This window comes from Cotesia glomerata, linkage group LG1 (genome assembly GCF_020080835.1).
Source record: "Cotesia glomerata isolate CgM1 linkage group LG1, MPM_Cglom_v2.3, whole genome shotgun sequence".
Taxonomy (NCBI): Eukaryota; Metazoa; Arthropoda; class Insecta; order Hymenoptera; family Braconidae; genus Cotesia; species Cotesia glomerata.
In genome coordinates, this window is record NC_058158.1 from 33,389,883 (window position 1) to 33,409,496 (window position 19,614).

Here is a 19,614-nt window from a genome sequence, read left to right on the forward strand (position 1 = left end):
CAGGGTATGTGCGCAATGTGACCGGTTAAAAACGACCGGTAAAAATGCAATAAAAAATAAGCCCAAGCCCCCTCCCCTTACAACTTTCGGTGAAAAATCGAATCGGCCGTCTCCTACGACAATTGAACTAATTCTAGCCAGTTTAACTCTTGGTATCATGAACGAAAAAAATCTGAAAAAATCACTACCATCATTTCATTTAGGTCCGCTGACTTATACTATACTGTGTTTTATTTTTATTTTACTATTTTTTATTTTATATTATTTGTTTTTTTTACGTGAATTTATATTCTGAATTATGGAACATTTTTTCCGACGTCAACTGAGCGAACAGAGTTAAACGAACGGTGAAAAAAAATATATGTGTATGTATATTACTAACAAATATTTAAAAATATTTACATGAGAAAAAAATAATATTTAATAATAGTAAATAAGTCGTTTTGTTAATGTTACTTTGTTTTTATGAATTTTAAATTGACTATAATGATTGCTTTTTAAATGTAAGTTTTATTTGAAGAATTAAACTTCTATTCGCAATTTAAAAAATTAGACAAACGGTTGACCCTGAAGGCCATCCCTGCAACTTCCCGCCACTTACATACCTAGGCGCTTAAAATTGCACTAATAATTGCTCTTCGAGCTCAAAAAAACAACTTATGTCTTATTTTGAGCTCTCCAAGCTCAAAGAGATAGTCTTTCTATACTTTTGACATAGAATTTAATTTCACATAACTTCACACTAATAGATTTGTTTATAGTTAAAAAGATTTGTTAATATTTAACAAATCATTTATTAGAAGCCATTTGTTAGGCCTTAACAAATATTTCTTAGTATTTAAAAAGATTTATTAATACTTAATAAATGAATATCAGATTTATTGAATACAAACAAATCATTTTGAATACTAAGAAATATTTATTTAACATTAAAAAATGGTCTCTAATAAATGATTTGTTAGCTATTAACAAATATTATTTAATACAAATAAATCCTTCTATCAGTGCAGTCAATTCGTTCAAGAGATATCATAAACGAAAGAAAACCGAAAAGTGTTTCCTGCACATAACTTCACATAATTTCACATAATTTCAGTCAGTTTGTTTAAGAGATATCATGAACGAAAGAAAACCGAAAAGTGTTTCCTGCACATAACTTCACATAATTTCACATAATTTCACATAATTTCAGTCGATTCGTTCAAGAGAAATCATGAACGAAAGAAAACCGAAAAGTGTTTCCTGCACATAATTTCACATAATTTCACATAATTTCAGTCGATTCGTTCAAGAGAAATCATGAACGAAAGAAAACCGAAAAGTGTTTCCTGCACATAATTTCACATAATTTCACATAATTTCAGCAGGTTCGTTTAAGAGATATCATGAACGAAAGAAAACCGAAAAGTGTATTCTGCACATAATTTCACATAATTTCACATAATTTCAATCAATTCGTTCAAGTGTTTTTTCCACATAACCTCACATAACTTTACATAATTTTGCATAAGTTCACATAACATTTCTTTTCGGATCGTTTTTGATGAGATAGTATAATTTTTAGACTTTTGAACTCGAAGAAGCATAGAAATTGAATGAATAAACCGATTTTTACGCGGTTAGAAGCATTCGACGCAGTTTTTTAAGCCTCACAAAGAATCTCAAATTTTGAATTGATCGCGCTAGGAATTTTGGAGTTATTCCGAAAAAACACTTTTTTCGGTTTTCTTTCGTTCACGATATCTCTCGAATGAATCAACCGATTTTGACCGGACTGGTGGCGATCGACGTGGTTTTTTGAGGTTAAGAGCTGATTAGTTTTTGGAATTGAACTATTAAGCCGTTTAAAAGTTATTCCAAAAAAATCACATTTGAAAAAATTTTTTTTCAGTTTTTTGAAGATTTCTCAAAATCTATTGATCTGAATCGGTCCAAATAGTTTTCAAAATCTAAGTTTGGTCAAGCCCTTTCGAATGGCACCAACCGCGATGAAATCGGTCAAGCCGTTCAAAAGTTATAAGCGGTTCACATACTTTCACACAACACACACACACACACACACATACATACAGACGCCGTGACAACCTCGCGGGGATAGTCAGGGAAGCTTCCTGTGACCTTCAAACTTCGAGATCTGATGAAAACTCGATTTTTGCAAAACGGGGTGAAAACAATAACTTCCCGATTTTTGAAAATCTTCGATTTTCGTAGCGGGAAGTTAATAAAAGTGTAATATATTTTTTTAACTTCCCGCTAAGAAAATTGAAAATTTTCAAAAATCGGGAAGTTATTGGTTTTACCCCGTTTTTCGAAAATCGAGTTTTCATCAGATCTCGACGTTTTGAGGTCCTAGGAAGCTTTCCTGACTATTCCCGCGAGGGTGTCACTATGTCTGTATGTGTGTGTGTGTGTGTGTGTGTGTGTGTGTAAGTATGTAAACCTCTTATAACTTTTGAACGGTTGAACCGATTTCATCGCGGTTGATGCCATTCGAAAGGGCTTCGCCAAACTTAGATTTCCTGTTAATTTGAACCGATTTGGACCGATAGATTTTGAGAAATTTGGAGAAATCTAAAAAAAAGTAGGAAAAAAAATTTTTTCTGAAGTGGTTTTTTTGGGATAACTTTTAAACGGCTCAACCGATCGATTCCAAAAACTAATCAGCTCTCAACCTTGAAAAACCACGTCGATCGCCACCAATCCGGTCAAAATCGGTTGATTCGTTCGAGAGATATCGTGAACGAAAGAAAACCGAAAAAAGTGTTTTTTCAGAGTTACTCCGAAATTTCTAGTTTGACCAATTGAAACTTAGAAATTATTTATAAGGCTTAAAAAACTACGTAGAATGCCGCCAACCGCGTAAAAATCGGTTCATACATTCAAAAGTTATTGCGGTATGAACATTCAAAATATAGTGTTCTATGAAACTTCTATCAGACTTTTGAGCTCAAAGAGCTCAAAAGCATAGAAAAGGTATCTTTTTGAGCTCGGAGAGCTTAAAACAACACACAGATTGTACTTTTGAGCTCGAAGAGCTCAAAAAATCGGCCAGGTATTAACGGAATTAGCGGGAAGTTGCAGGGATGGCCTTTAGGGTCAACCGTTTTCCTAATTTTTTTAATCAAAGCGAAAGAATAAAAAAGTGAATGAGAATAAAAAAGTAAATAAAAATCTTGAGATAGTCTTGAAAGTATAGTTGATTTGAGAAAGAAGTTACACAAAAGTTTTTCGAGAAAAGCATGACCCAGAATAAAGAAAAGAATGAAGATAATAAAACATAAAAGAAAAAGATACTGTTCTTGAAAATCAATCATGACAACGAATAAAATATGAGGCTTAAAGTAACATTTTTGGTGCCAATTTTAACGAAAAATCATTGATATTACCAAAAAACTATTTTTTCTAGTCGCCTTCACTCAATTTTTTTTACTTTATTTGATATTTATTTATCACTGTTTCTATTTTCCCCTTCCCCTTCCCCAAGATATATTACTTAACAAAAAATAGACATTATTCTTAGAAAAACGCGTAAATGTTTACAAGTACTATAACGCTAATAGTAATAGTAATAGTTATTTATTGTTCTGAATATTTGTGTATTAGATAAAAAATGTTGAATTTAAAAAAGATACATATTCAAAACTGTAAAGTACAACGATTCTCGTAACTCAGATGCGCCTAGTGTAGGCGAGCAATAAATATGTCGTCGGTGGAAATCCCTCATGAGAAACATGAGTTACGAATTCGTACCCGCCGGAGGCGAGTTCCTTCCGTCGCACCGACGACCATCGCCAATCTTTTATTCCGCAAACTTTTTCCCGGTTACGACTTGTACAATCCTATAATTCTTTGTCAAATAGTATTTTCAAATTTTACAACCCACCGTGTACAATATTTTTACTCTTTTAGTTAACAAATATTAATATTTCATCCCGATTTGAAGTTTTAATATTTATAGATCTTCAGAAACGAAATAGAAAATACAAAGCAACATCATATCAAAACTAGCCTTGCAGCCAAATTTATCCATACACAAGGGATAAAAGCGTCCAGTGCTCTTTAAAAAAAATTATACTGGAAAAAAACTCGACTGATAACAGATGAAATTTTTTATCGCGGTCATAAAAAAATAAATATAAATAGAAATAAAAATTACGAGCCTTGAAAAATTATATTTCATCGGAGTCAAGCAACGTACGATGATTTCCGGCTCTTTATAGCCGATGAGATATCGATCAGCTCAAAAATAAATTGTCAAAGTGCATACAAAAGAAGATAACAACTAAAAATAAAATAATTAGTGTAAAACAGAGGGTACATAATTACTATCGTTTTTAATAAATCAACTCGTTAAAGTACTAAAGTCAACTTTTTAATTAGACACTGTTAGTTGTTGTTTTTGAGAAAAAAAAGACTTTTCATTTTATTTTTTTGTCAAGCTTCACGGTAACTGTTGAAATAATCGACTTTGTAAGAGAAAAATTATTTGAATTTATATTAATCTTATTTCTGAATTTAATTCATTTTTAAGACCTAAGCTGATTTTTTGAATTTAAATTGTACTCTGCGAAAAAAAAAAATACTTTAATTAAGATAATTTTCTAGGCATAATAATATTTTATTAAAAATTTTTGAGTATGTATTTTTATGTTTAATCAATTGGCCGAATCCATTAAAAAAATGATTGAAGTGAAGTTAGTTTAGTATCGAAATTCTCGAGACTAATCAAAAGAATGCACCCTGATTCCTTATTCGTTTAGGATTAGAGCGCGCAATTTAAATTTCTAGTTGGCTTGATTGCTTATTATTATTATTATTATTATTATTATTATTATTATTATTATTATTATTATTATTATTATTATTATTATTATTATTATTATTATTATTATTATTATTATATTGATAAAAAAATTAACTCGTTTGAAGAAAAAAATTTTCTTGATTTGAGATTTTTTCTCTTTATCAAGTTCACTTTTCTATCAGTATAAAAAGACTAATATTGATATTCTTTCTCAACAAATTCCATCTAAATAATAATTTTTTTTCAAAAATTTAGTTTTAGAATTTTATTTCGCAAAATAAATAAATATGATTATAATATTATAATATTCCAAGAGATACTTCATGAATCGGATGTTACGACAATAATGTATTTAGTGTCTCGGCATCTGTCGACGACTGGCCCTTCAACCGTAACGACGTCAAACACGCGACGAACACGAGACATGAGCAAACAGGAAGAATATTCACGGGTGTTCACAAACTACGTTCGTATGCATATATGTACAGACAATTTATACATATATATACACGATGTGCAGTGAATCCTTCAACACTTTGAGCTGTCGAACCATACAACTCAGCGTTAAGCTTAGCAGAGTTTGGGAGCTCCTTGGATCAATACCGGCATTCTCTCTAATACTACTTCGCCAAAATTTATTTATTTAAATATTCCATTAAATTATTACAAGCAAATATTTATCGAAGAAATTAACATGCTATCTGTGCTTTGGTTCCTCAAATTCATCTTCAGAACCTCAACACTGAATTGAAAAAAAAATTAACTTGATGCAAAATAAAAATTCTTAAGCCAAGTAAAATTTGCGGAAGTCAAGAAAAATTTGTCTGTTAAAAAATTTTCAGTTTCAAAATTATTTTCTTGAATAAAAAATTTTTCTTTCGAATTAAATTAATTTTATTGTTAGTGCAACTACTGCAACTCGTATAATAGCAACTTGGCAGTAATACGCAACATATTTAATATAATATTCACGGAATTAAACCAACAAAAATAAATTTAACCACTAAAAACGAAATATCAAAGTAAGCTGAAACGCTCATCACTTTTATAACTTCACTTGACTTCGTATCAAGTAATCCAATAAAATTTAACAGAGAACGTGACGTCATCGACGAGTAACACCCTTCACAACCTTAAAGCACTTCCATCCCAAGCCCCAAGTCTATCTCACTCTCAATTTTCTCCGTCACCCCTTATCTTCTCTAACCAACCCCAGAAAGTCGTCCCGTCTTCTCCCGACAGACAAAACCAACTACGAAGCCCCAGACTAAATTTTGCGGAGATGAGGTCATCCAACAGGGGCTGCGATCGTGACTAAGAATTTCGGGGTTATGCATAGTAATATGTTGACCGGGCTATCAATCGATATTCCCTTTTTTGCATTTTAATTCACGGTCTAGTTGATCAAGCACAAACATTATTTTTGCTGGCTCTACAAAATTTCTAACATTTTTTTATGATCATTATCAGTTTAAATTTGTAATAGTAGATTTTTAGTCAAAAAAGTTAATATTTTTATCGACATAATAATATAAGTTTCATCATAAAAATAAAAAGTTTAATGAAACTTCAATTATTTTTCTTATTAATATGGATAAATGCAACATAATACAACTCACGTTATTATTTCCGCCACTTCCTCCGTAACCATACAAACATATCCTCGCTTATCAAAATTAACTCTATTCCCCTCCTTCGCTCATATTTCCTGAACATTTTCATAATTAACGTCCTCGGTAAGCTCTAAAATCCATATAAAAATAATTATTTCCCTTCGCTTGTCAAAGTAATCAAATTATGATGGCTTATCAGTTATCACTCACCAACTCCCCAAACAAAGTCGTGAAAATAAATCCCGCAGTAATGCCAGATAATCCCCCAAAAATGACAATCAACAGTTAATATCCTCCATAATAAAAAAACAAATACAATTATCTGAGTATAATAGTTGAAGCGTAAATTTTAGTCTCGTCAATTGATAATAAACGATCTAGTAATAGTAGCCAAAAGACTTTTGTACGATAACGAGAGGACGACCAGCGCAACTTTAATTGTGTGGCTAACGAGCCAAGTGGCAATTAGTAATCGGATTAATTAATTTACCTCGCCCTTTCCTCTGCTGTCTCTCTTTACACTTTTCTCGCTCGATTCTTTCCTTTTTTTCTCTCTTTTTTCCGCGGAGGGCAAAATGAATTCAATGCATATTCACGAAGCTTGTACCCTACCTGACTACCCTTCTCACATGCCAGTCTTCTATTCGAGATTACTACTGTACATAATAATAAATATGAAAATAATACGCGTACTGTGATACTTGTAAAGGCGAGATGCTGAGTTCTTTCGCTTGCTCTTCATTCACTTTATTCTGGATCTGAATCCTTTCAACAGATCTCAATCTCATTATAAATTATTTGATGATATATGTCAACATTCTGCATACTACATACATAGCCCATTGACAATAATATACACTCATCTATATATATGTATATCATGAGTGAGTATTAGGGTGAATAATTGTGTAATGCACTCGACAGTCATTCAACTATACTAGCGTGATTCCTTTCAGCGTCTAAACAATGAGCTATAATGCGAGAATGAGCACCCACGTCTCCGTACATCCTTTCTCCTATTCGCGCTTTTTCATTATTCCCTTTAGCTCGTTATCTTTTTTTTTAACACTTGAATAAATAAGTCTCAGGATCTTAATTTTTAAAATATTCAGCGGGAATCGAAGTTGAAGAAATTTTTAAATTTATTTCTGAAAAAAATAAAAATCAGATATACACATTAAAAAAAAAATGATAACTAAAAAATAGCAGACACAGAAGAATAAAAAAGGGATGAACGTGACTGGCGGTATTGTAGGATATATATATATATATATATATATACATACATTGTAGAGAGGAAGGACGAGAGATAAAAGAGGCGAAAAAAAGGGTGCGCGTTACAATAAATCCGGAAAAGGGCTAAACTCTGGTGTTTCTTTTTTCACCTCGTTTTGTACTTCTGGGCACAGCAAAGTATGTATATATACATTGGATATCTCTGTAATTGTTCAGCTGTAACACATCAAATTATGGTATACAAACACGCTTCACTGAGTAAACAGTCCTGCAATTTACGGTATCAAGAGAATTAAAAGGTGTATGGAGCGAACCGGAAAATCGTACACAAGGTGCCCTTATCATTCAAACTTTTGTTTATTTTTCTTCATTTTTTATTCGGTCGAGTAATTGGGTGGACTTGATACGAGAGAAACAAAATTTTAGAGAGCTGAAATTCTTTAAAATAAAAGCTGAGAGATTAATTCAGGTTAATCGATAGTATGAGAAAATACTAATCTTGAATATTCAGTAATAAAAGACAAGACTCGGCAGAGTAATAACCTCTGGAATGAAAGCGGGAATTTTTAATTTAATTTTTATACTAAACCTGTCTGAGGTTTCTGTATTAAAGGTGCACTACATTTGAGGATATTTTGCTTATTAAATTTTAATGATAATCGTAAAATTCAATTTTTTCACCAACGTTTTTACAGTAAACACAAACATGTTTGAACATCTGTTGCGTTTATTTCAATTTGTGCAATGCGTTAATTATTTTTATCGCTAATTATTTGACTCGCAAAGAGAAAAATTCATCAGTTTTAATTAATAAATTAAATAAATAAAATAAAATTTTATTTGATATAAAACGCGAGTCGTGGTAAATTATTAAATAAATCTCTCAAAAGATTATTGAGAGCAAAGTTAACTACACCTGTAATGCGTTATACGATCTATGCATGTAGGTGACATAAAAAATTTTTCTTAACGTCGACACGAGTGAAAATGAGTTTTATTGGAGCACGCGATAGCCGCCGTGAAAATTTATTTGGCAATTAACTTGGCGAGTGTAGTTTTATCTCCACACCAGAGACGAGACATCACGGTTGGCTGGCACGAAAAGAAAAGGATAAAAAAGGTAAATCAAATAAAAACGGGTAAAAAAAATAAAAACAACTGAGACTGAGAAGAGTGAGAGGGTGTGAAAAGAGAATGCCGGACATAAGGGAAACCTCGAGTGTACGCCTTTTTTTACTTATTCTTGATTCCTTCCTTCCTCACCAACTGTTATTACACTTTTTTCATCACTCGTCTCTTTATAACTCTTTTATTTGACTAAACTTTTTGCTATTTTCAACCAAAACAACTGCACTAGACAAGCTGACTCATCGACTCATTGTTTCGAACCTCCTAAATTCGACCTACTAAATTTAAGCTTACAGTATCCACGTAATCTCTATTTATAGCTTTTTATTTATTTAAGTACACGGAGATAATAAAATAGTAATATTTACCATTGTAAATAATTATCGGTTTCATTTTTTTTTAATTCTACTATATAAAAGAAAGTTTATTACTATTTTTCTAGTTATAATATTGATAATTCCAAAAAATATTAGCTATTACTCGTGACAGGAATTATATATTTTGAAAATTGCTTTTTGTAATAACTGATTTGAATAATATTTAATTTTTATTGCGATAATTTACAAAAAATTTAATTTTATTAAATTTACTTTGATTTAATAATGAAGCTTATTATTAAATCAACTTTTTATTATCAAGCTATAATCGATAATTAATAATTAATTAATTCATAATTATTTCTTTTTTTTTTTTTTTTTTTTTTTTTAAATTTATTTATTGATTTAATCTCTACATGTATAGAGACATAATAAATTTATTTAATTAAATACTTTTGTAAAATCTTACTAATTGAATTATAAATATATGATATTTTCATTGCTTTAAACCTCAATTATAATTTAAATATTTCCTAATAATTATACAAAAGTCTGTTTGATATAAACTTAATAAATTATAGCAATCAATAAAACAAATGAAAAATCTCGAAAGTAAATCACTGAATCAATACTAACTAAACAACACCAAAGAAAGTCCCTTTAAGTTAATTAATATTGCGTCTAAGGAACTAGCCGTCTAGCCTGAGCTGAAAATCAAAGCGAAGGAAGTATCAATTTAGTTGGAAATGGTATAGTGATATTAGAATGGAACCTATAAGGTAGTTTCTCGCGAGAGTAATGTACTTAATACCATTAAATTGACCAAGTTCAGTCGGTGAAGTTTGCCAGTAGAACGTCTCGTCGTTTAGCCCGTCCCTTACATTACATTAGCTCCCGTACTTATACCAGACTCACACGAACTACGCTGAACTCACACCCTTGGCAGCCTCTTTGCCCAAGAGAGGGAGTCCCCTCAGCAATGTCAGTAAGTGTCCGAGACAATAAGAGACATGTCGTAGCAGTTGACAACGACATATCACGAACAAACGGACCGAGAAATAAAGCCAAGTGGAATAGAAAAATTTCACCAACGACTCAATGGACTTGACACTTCATTTACTCCGACCTTTTTTTTATTAGTTATTTTAAAAAAAACATTTCTTAGTCCCGAAATCTGTTCAACCGATCTTCAGAAATTCAACTGAAAAAATAGAAAAATAAATTAGCGCCAAATAAAATATCATCCTAAACGTTCATTACACACTCAACCGTTTTAAGGAATAACAAACCTATTGTCAAAGTGGCTTTTATGTAACAATATCTGTATAATGTGTCCATACAATATATATCCACGTAGTCAAGCAAAACGATTGCATTTCAACAGTTCAAAGTGAAGAAACTCGTTTACGTGATGGCACGATCTCATTGCTGAACTCTTTTTACGGTGAACCCTTTCTCTTTTCTTTTTTTATTTCAGAACTTTAATCCCAGTCATTTTACTCCTCACCTACATTTTTCATTTAATTTTATTTAGTTATTTATTTATTTAACGTTTTTTACCTCAGTTCATTCCGTCAAGCCTTTCAGTAGGTAAAATAAGGTTTCTTTTACCAGAAAGTATGTTTGAGAGACAGAACCAACCGAGATGTACACATATACACAAAGTAGAAATCACTGAAAGCACAGAGCTTTGAGCTTGAACGAGTAAACAGCATTTGCTAAATTAATTCATCTACTAACCCTTCTACTGTATTTGCCCAGCAAACGAATACTCACTTTCTACTGGTGTAGAACGTACCCGCCAGTGTTAAATACACGTGTACATACTTTCGGCCTTTATATATTTTAGTGTAAAGTCTAAAGTGTAATCGTATTATATAAGGTTAATACTTGTTTTCTTTGATGAAATATTCATTACCCCTCATAACGTTATTATAAGGTTGCCAAACTTGGTTGGCTTTTATAAGCTTCATCAAACACTCTTGTGTTAAACTTTATGTTATGGTTCAATTAAACCTCAAATACTTGACAACTTCTCCATTATACATATTTTCAATATGAATGTATTAATAAATGGAAATATATATGGATATGTACGTGAGAAAACTCAGTTTAAGTTAACGGGTCAATACCTCAACTTTGGTTTTAATTATTGTTATTATCAAGCATACTAAGTAGTAAATGTAAATCTGCAGTCTGACGCACTCGCGTTAGAGAAGTACATTTGTTTCTTTTAGTTGTATGTACGTAATAAAAGTTATAATTATTAATTAAATATGAAAATAGTATTTAAATTTTTAAATACAAAAAAGATTTTATTTTTTTTATGATCAATTGAGAGCTTGTATTTATATTTATTCAATATTAAAGTCTAAGTCTTTAAAAAAATTAAAGGAATAATTTTAAAAAGCCAATGAGAGTAGAATTAAATCATTGTAAAATTTGGAGCAAAAGTTTTAATTTAAATTTCCTCTAACTCGTTAATAAAATTGAAATATGTATGTCATTTCCGAGTAATTGGGCTTTGAAAAAACAAGGGAGCACTCTAAGATTAGCTTTAAGTTAATTACGAAATTTTAGCGAAAAAGAAGGGAAATTTTAATTCAAGATAAAACCAAATTTGTTTAAACTTTTTATAAACGAATTCATTGGATTTAATTAAATTTATCTCTTTTAAAAAAATCGCTTAAACCATTAATACGTACACACTAAAAATCTGATAACTAAAATTTTACAACTTTCATTTAATTATTTTGATATGGAAATATTAATAAAAAAAATAAAGCTCTAGATTATTTCGTTCTCGTTCGCAATTTTTTCAGTGATAGCGCATGACACACGATACTGTTAGTAATCTTTTTTTCCTCACGATAGTTTGAAATTTATAGCTTCCGAATAACAGAATTCGTTTGTCTTTCCTCCTCTTTATCAATATTTACTCAAACAAAAAAGTTTAATAATTTTTTTGGAGAACTCGTCGCAAATAAACTCCCGTAAAATATATGTATATATTTGTTTTAATTTGATTAAAGAAACCGGTAATTAGTAATCTGATCTCGAAAAAAAAAACTTTGCATTATTCACGGCTTCAGTAATAATAATAACATTATGTATAGCTTATAAATTATACGCTAGATTGTATGTATAAAAATAAAACACGAAAGCATATTTAGTGCGGCATAATGACCCAACAAAGCAACAAAGCCATCTTATCGATTGGTGCGTCTAGTATGTGAACTCCATTACCTACGACAATACAAATAAAATAAGTAAAATAATAAAAGATAAACAGAAACGGAAAAACAACAATGTTACCTTTTAGTTTGCATGACATGACATGTTAAAGTTGGCCCGAGCCTCGAGTAGAGCTTTTCCTCCATAATTATTAAACTGAACCGGCAAAACGTTGAGTAACTTTATGCTGTACACACGCGAACAACATATCCGATGCAAAAACGATTATCAACTACATAATATGTTGTTTAAAAGTTTAAGATAAACGATGGTGCTGTCGACAAGTTGCACGATGCCTCTGAATTTCATTTTAATCAATAAATCATAGCACATGATTTATAGAATATAAAATATATGTAATCAGAGTAGTTAATAAAAAAAAATATAAATGAATTCTATTACATTTATTGCATGATAGCAGACATCTGACAGTCTCTTCTTTATGATTTTTTGAAGTAATAAATAATTATAAAAATAATAATGTCATTTAATTTAGCACATATTTGATAATTTTATGAATTTTTGGAACAAATAAATTCTGGCAAAAAAATTGAAAAAAAAAAAAATTGACGTAGAAATATTAAAAAATTAAAAATGCAATTTTTAAAAAATAATTTTACGAAACAAATTTGTTTGCTAAATGAAATTAAAAAATTTTCAAGTGCCAGCTAACTTTAATGATGAAAATAAAATTAGCAGACAGCTGACAATTTTCAGAATTTATTTATTAATAAAATTATTACAAAAAAATTCCACATGTAAAAAATTTGAAAAATCATTTGTGCAATTTTTTAAAAATATTTTTTTTATTGCAAATTCAATTTGTAAAAAAAAATTAAAAATTTTTCGCTGTAGGCTAATTTTAGTTTCATACTTTAATGTCATAAATAATAAATCATTTATTAACAAAAACTAAATCAGAAATATATTAATTCACGCGACATGAATTTAACAGGAATTTATTTTATATTATTTTGTTATGTAAGAATTATTAATTTAGGGAAATTAATTGATTTTACATTTAAATTATTTATTGTGTTTAAGTATTCGGTCCTAGCGTGTTAAGCTAATAGACCGGGAACTTCCGAGTTTCTATTTATTGAGAATGATAGGTTTGTTGAATAAATTGGACGTTGAATAATTTTAATACATATATTGTTTAAATCAAAAATTAATATCATTAGTTAAATTACAATAATTACAATTATTACACAGTGATTCAAAGTTAACTTTTTTTTTCACATAACGATTTTACGATATTATTAAATTCACAAATATTAGTTATTTAAAATGTACCTGATAAAAATGATGAACTTTGTCGATTTGACTTACTCTTTAGATTTGATTCCTTTCATAATTATACTTTTAATTTTACAATCTTTTATTCGTTATTCGGTAAATTTAACACGTGGTCTATTCCGACTTATTAAAACTTTAGGTGATGTTAACACTAGGACGTTAGGACAACGAGAGAGATTTTCTTGTGAAAATTGTCAGGTGTCGAATTTTAGGGCGTTACTAATTTCCACTCATTGGGGAAACCAAATGTCCAATTATTTGTCTATTTTCTTGGGCCCTTACCCTCTCTCTTAAGTTGTTCAAAAATATCGCATGAGTCCCCTCTACTTGGGTCAGAGTGCAATATAGTTTTCTTACTTACTCTTATGTTCTATAAAACATCTATGTGTTTGTGTATACGTAAGCGCATTTACGTATAGACAAAGACAAAGGCAAAGATAAAGTACATTTGTACTGTTTAACAATAATTTATTTATTTAAATCGAATAAATAGATATGTACTTGATTTTAGCATCTCTTACGTTTTTTGAATTTAATTATTTATTGAGTGTGAGAATTCGCCCGATGAGGCCCGGAGCACGGGCCCATACATACAATGTACCCGTGCTCGTAACCGTGCGCGTGAAATATTGGCACGGGTATAGGGTATGTATGGGCCCGTGCCCCGTGCTTCATCGGGCGAATTCTCACACTCTTATTTATTTGTAGAAATACTTCTGTTTTATCATTTTATAAATTTGTTGCATTATTTTAGAATTTCATTATTTAATATTTGTTTATTTTAAATTGTTTAACTTTCAAGTTCTATTTTTTTTATCTGTTTCATATTCGTAAAGTTCATTTCTCATTTAATATTTAATTTTGATTATCTAAAAATTATTTAAAACTTGAAATATTAAAATTCATTTAGACATTTGTCTCAACACTCAAAATTCGGTACTTAAGTTACTCTAAAATCTTTTGGTTTAAAATAAATCTTTTTATCTAATATTCTTTGTCATTACATAAGTATTTTTTTATTTTAAGTATAAGTGAGTTTGCTTACGTATAACAAAACTCCCATTTATCTATTTAATCTCTTAAATGTACCTGGGCCCAAACTAATTACGGGAAATTCCCTGGGCCTCTTACAGGAGTCGAACGAGACACTTAATGATCACACTCGAATGATATTTTACAATCGTTAAAAAATGCAATAAAATCATACTCGAAATTTTATAATTAATAAATATGTAAAGAAAAATTCTTTACATACCAATTTTATATATGAATAAAAATGTCCAACCGAAAAAGAATATAATGTTTGCTAACTTCAATATCATTTTATTACACACTTACACTCGCAATAAAAGGAAACATAATTACAACTCCGTCGACTGTTGCAAAAACGTCCGCCATTTTGTTGATTAAAAAACGCGGGAAGTTGGAGACAAAAATAAAATTAAATATCGAGAAAGATAATTTTGAACAAAATATAAAACTTACCACTAGAGCTCGTGACGATAGTTATCCCACTAAAATGTTAAACTTTTAAAACTGGAGTAAAATTGATAGAAGCAAAAAACTGAAAATATAAAAAACAAAACTCGACGTCTTGTGTATTACACTAGTACAGAGAAAAAACAGTCACTACTCACAACACTTGGAACACGAGTAAAAGCTATTTGTTAGTCTGTATTACTACGGCGAAAAAACTAAACAAACGACCGGCTTGAGCTACCGTAATATCGCGTGACAATGACGCTGAAAGAGAAAATTACAAAAGATTAGTCACTAGTGGAGCGCGAGCGCGTAACTGCGGTGGTGAGCAGCCTACTCAAGTTAAGCTGGCTGTCGCAAGGGTTGACGCCTGCGTACTGTCAGAGGGCGCAGGTTTTAGGGGGAACGGGTGCCCGGAATAAGAAAAGGAGTTGCATTAAAACGGATGTATCAATGCGCACTCAGCCTGCGCAACTTTTTTTTTACTCATTTTAGTTTTTTAGACGACAAAGTTCGCTGTGTTTATGTTGACTGTCATAAAACTTCTCAATACAATAAATTCTTTAAGCTCCGTAATTTTATTATTTTTTTTCGCGGTTGTATTATTGTTCTCATCAAAATACTGAAGTCTGTTGTTTTATTATTATTTTTTTTAGTCTTGAGTTAATTTATTTTTGCTAATTAATTTTTTTTTTAGGTTTAGGATAATTTGCAGTTTTGTTTGTGTTTACAATTTTAAAATGATATTGATAATCTAGGGTGCTCTGTTTTTTCTATTAATTATTAATGAAAGTATACATGGAACGTAAATCACTGTAAGTAAAAAAAAAAAATTAATAATTAATATATTATTGATTACTTAACAATGAAAGTATATACTGTTGGTTGTACAGTTACATGTGAAGGAACAATTGACAGTTGGGTTCAGCTCTATTGTTCTATCATACTAGATACCTCAATCCTGATTGACACGGAAATTGACCAACATCTGATAATCCTGATTCAGAACAATGATTTGAAATGGTTATCTTCATGTTAATTCTATATCTGTATACTCCGGCTGTCCAATTTTAAAACACAGTTACTGTAAAATTTTTATACCTGATATCTTTTAATATTGCTGCATTTCTTATAACTTTTAGACCTTAATTTCAAGTATTTTTTCTTAAAAATATTTATATTCAAGTATTTTCTATTAATAAATCAAATTTTTTATCAATTAAGCGCGCAAACTTTTTTTTAATAAAAATGTTAAAATTGTCAATTACTGTGTTTTAAATAATTTTAAATCATTTTAAATTAGATTTCTTAATCAGGAAATTTTTTAGTTATATTTAATAAATAAATCATTACTTGAAAAATATATAAAAAACTATTCACAGATTTTCAAACCCTGAATGTGAATTTTTTTTTCTAAATTTTTCTATAATAAAATTCGTAAAAAAGTCCTACAAATTTTGGAATATCTATTAATTTCTGAATAATAAATTTCAGACTATTCAACCTATAAGTTTTTAATTTTAAATATCTATAATTTTTGCTGTGAAAAATATAAAAAGTTTTTTTACAGTAAAAAATATAAAAAAAAGTTGATGAAAAATCTAAAATTACAGAAGTATGTAATGGAGGAGTTGTTAGTTAAAGAATCTTCCATAATGTGTGAGTTTACTCAGTAAGTGTTAAAAGTTTAAAAGACGCTTATATCTTTGAAGTTTGTTAAACTTACGACCAGAATTATGGACTTATATCAACTTGTCTTCGGAATGAACAATAAAAAAAAAAAAAATAAAATAAAATAAAATAAAATGAAATAGAGCAAAAATTAATAAAGTTTTCTCTGAAAGATTAAAACTCTATATGTAACTTTTATCAGTCTGAGATCTTAATCGTAAGTCCATTAGCAGAGCAAGTATGAAGCCCTTGTGGTCACTTCCAGATGGGTTCTCTAGTTGAAGCGTTACAAAAGGAAGCCCCATTGAATGTAGACGAGATATAACAACGAACGACGATTGGAAGTCAACGTGTCACACTGACAGAGAGACCCTTCTCATAATAGGTCATGCTAGAACAAAACAATGATCAAGAGAGGATTGAATGTCGATAACAGATATATTCACCTGACCACTACACTGCAAATGAATGTCATAGTGGTAATAGTGGGGTACTGGTAGTGGTTTCATGACGATTGACTCGCACTCATACACGTTTATTTCGCGTCCCGTAAAATCACCTCAACTACTGTCAGTCTCTACATCATCACTTTATTATGGAACTCGAATAGTCAATGCATTTAAATTTCAAGTGGTGCTGGTGTAATTTTCAATACAATAAATTTTAATTTAGATTCAAGAACCTCTCAGACAATTACTGTTTGTCATATATTCCATTTAATTCCATTTTATTTTATTTTTAATATCACATCGGTTATTATTATTAATAAATCTGTAAATGAATATAATTTTAAGCGTAATATTGACGATGATAAAACATTTAAGAGATAAAATGAATTTTAGAGGAATAAAATTCTCCCTTGTATCAATAAAATTTTATTCATTTTTTTATGTCTCTATAAAGATTGTAGTAAAATCTCATCTTGGATTATTGCGATCAATATATTATTCACAAAAAGGTCAAACAAGAAATAGAATATTTATTTTAATATGAATAATTTTAGGAAGATAAATAAATCTTTTATTTTTTCAATTATTTTAGAATCGAATTTAAAATTATTCATTTATAATTGAAATTTTTATATTCTTCATTCATAATCAATAAAAGTTTATAAATAATAACCAATCAATAAATTTATATCATTTTTCGAAAATGTAGAGATTGAGTAAAATATTTTCAGCTTCCTTTTATGACATCAGAAGCTTGAACTCGGTAATCGATAGAAAAGTTTTCTGTGCTTTCAAACTGACGCAAAAATAAATTTCTTTGTACAATTCAACAATTAATTTTTGTATAAAATTTACCAAAATTAATTACAAGCATTATTATAACTAGTGAGACAAGAAATAATTGAAACACAAAATATTCTTTTGTAATAATGATAATTTATTTAATAATACATAGTCAGCATAATTACTTACTTTAAATAACTATAAAGTAAAATGCGAAAAGAAATGTTGAATAAATTATAAACACACAGTTAATACATGAATTTCTTTATTTAAAATGGAATGCTTGGGATTGTTAAAAATAATTAATACCTATATTTACAAATGTGCTGTAATAATCAATGGAAGAACTTAATAATGAACATAATAGTAACAATTATCGTTTTATTATTATTATTATGAATATTATTATTTTAATAATTATTAGCACAGAGATATATGATGTAATTTATATGTATTCGTAAAAACCCGCACATTCCATTGAATCAAAGACATTTAAAATCAAGTAAAAGAAAATTCAATGTTAATTTCGATTTAATTAAATATTTCGATAAGTTTAAAAAACTCCGTTACTTCTTCCATTGATAAAAAAATTTATAGACAATTCATCAAAATTTAAATATTTAAACGCTTATAAATGCTAGGTTTTTCATAAATAAATCTTTGAGCTTATTAGCAATAAACAAATAAAATAAAAAAATACAGTAATTTTGTAGGTAGTAAAATATCGTACGAGCCTTAATTTGATAATCGTAAAAAAATTGATGAATATTATTTCTAGATTCCAGTCAATTGTGAGTTACAATGAGGTAATTAATAATTATTTCAGTTTTTCTTTTCTGTGATATTTTAAGTTGTTAATATCGATGTTGGCTCGTCATTTTTTTTTATTTATAATTTATTTATGCCATCCGGATACTCTGTATAATTTGGAATATAGCTGAAAAAAAAATAAAGGTATTTTATTTATTTTGTAAACTTGACGACAATAATAACAATAACAATATTCATAAATAAATTATTAGTATTTAAAAAAACTGAATATTAATAAAAAAATTTTTTCACTAAATATTTTTAAGACAAGAAAACTATCTAATCAGAAGCTATGTAATTGAAAATAATAATTATCGCTGAGGTCGTACGATAATTATAACTCCAAATGTAATCAGCCATCGAAGTTTAAATTTAATTGTTTATTTTATTGATCCCGTACTTTAAAATTTTAGGTCAATAAATCTATTTGTAATTCTAATATAGTTGAATTTCAATGAATACATAAAACATCACAAAAGTGGAATTGCATAATATCAAATCTTGGAAGATTTATGTCTCATTTTGAAAATTAATACTTAAAATATTTTGTTTTTAAAAAAAATTTTTTTTTTATTCTATTGAATCACATGAATAAACAGTGTTATATATTTATATTGTTGGTCATTATAAACAAACTATTTGTACAGATATATAAATATTTACAAAATTGATAAAATTTAAAAGTGATCACTTTAAATTCATTTCTGATAATAAAAACGGTAATGATGATCAATGCTTTAGAAGATAATAATTTAGATTTTTTAAGAAAAATCTGGAAATTTTAAATTAAG

The 19,614-nt window shown here is 29.0% G+C and overlaps 1 protein-coding gene and 1 long non-coding RNA gene across 4 annotated transcripts in view; one reads left to right on the forward strand and one right to left on the reverse strand.

Moving 5' to 3' along the window:
* Positions 1 to 15,408, reverse strand: part of LOC123269923 (follistatin-related protein 5-like) — a 240,837-nt gene extending 225,429 nt beyond the window's left edge. For all 3 annotated transcript variants that reach the window (XM_044735878.1, XM_044735869.1, XM_044735860.1), the window contains exon 1: positions 15,117 to 15,408. The gene's annotated coding sequence lies outside the window, so the exon portion shown is untranslated. The remainder of the gene's footprint in view (positions 1 to 15,116) is intronic.
* Positions 15,409 to 15,471: 63 nt separating this feature from the next.
* Positions 15,472 to 16,210, forward strand: LOC123270067. The gene is made up of 3 exons (XR_006510529.1): positions 15,472 to 15,737; positions 15,808 to 15,925; positions 16,004 to 16,210. It is a non-coding gene; the product is annotated as an uncharacterized LOC123270067 (long non-coding RNA).
* Positions 16,211 to 19,614: the final 3,404 nt, after the last annotated feature.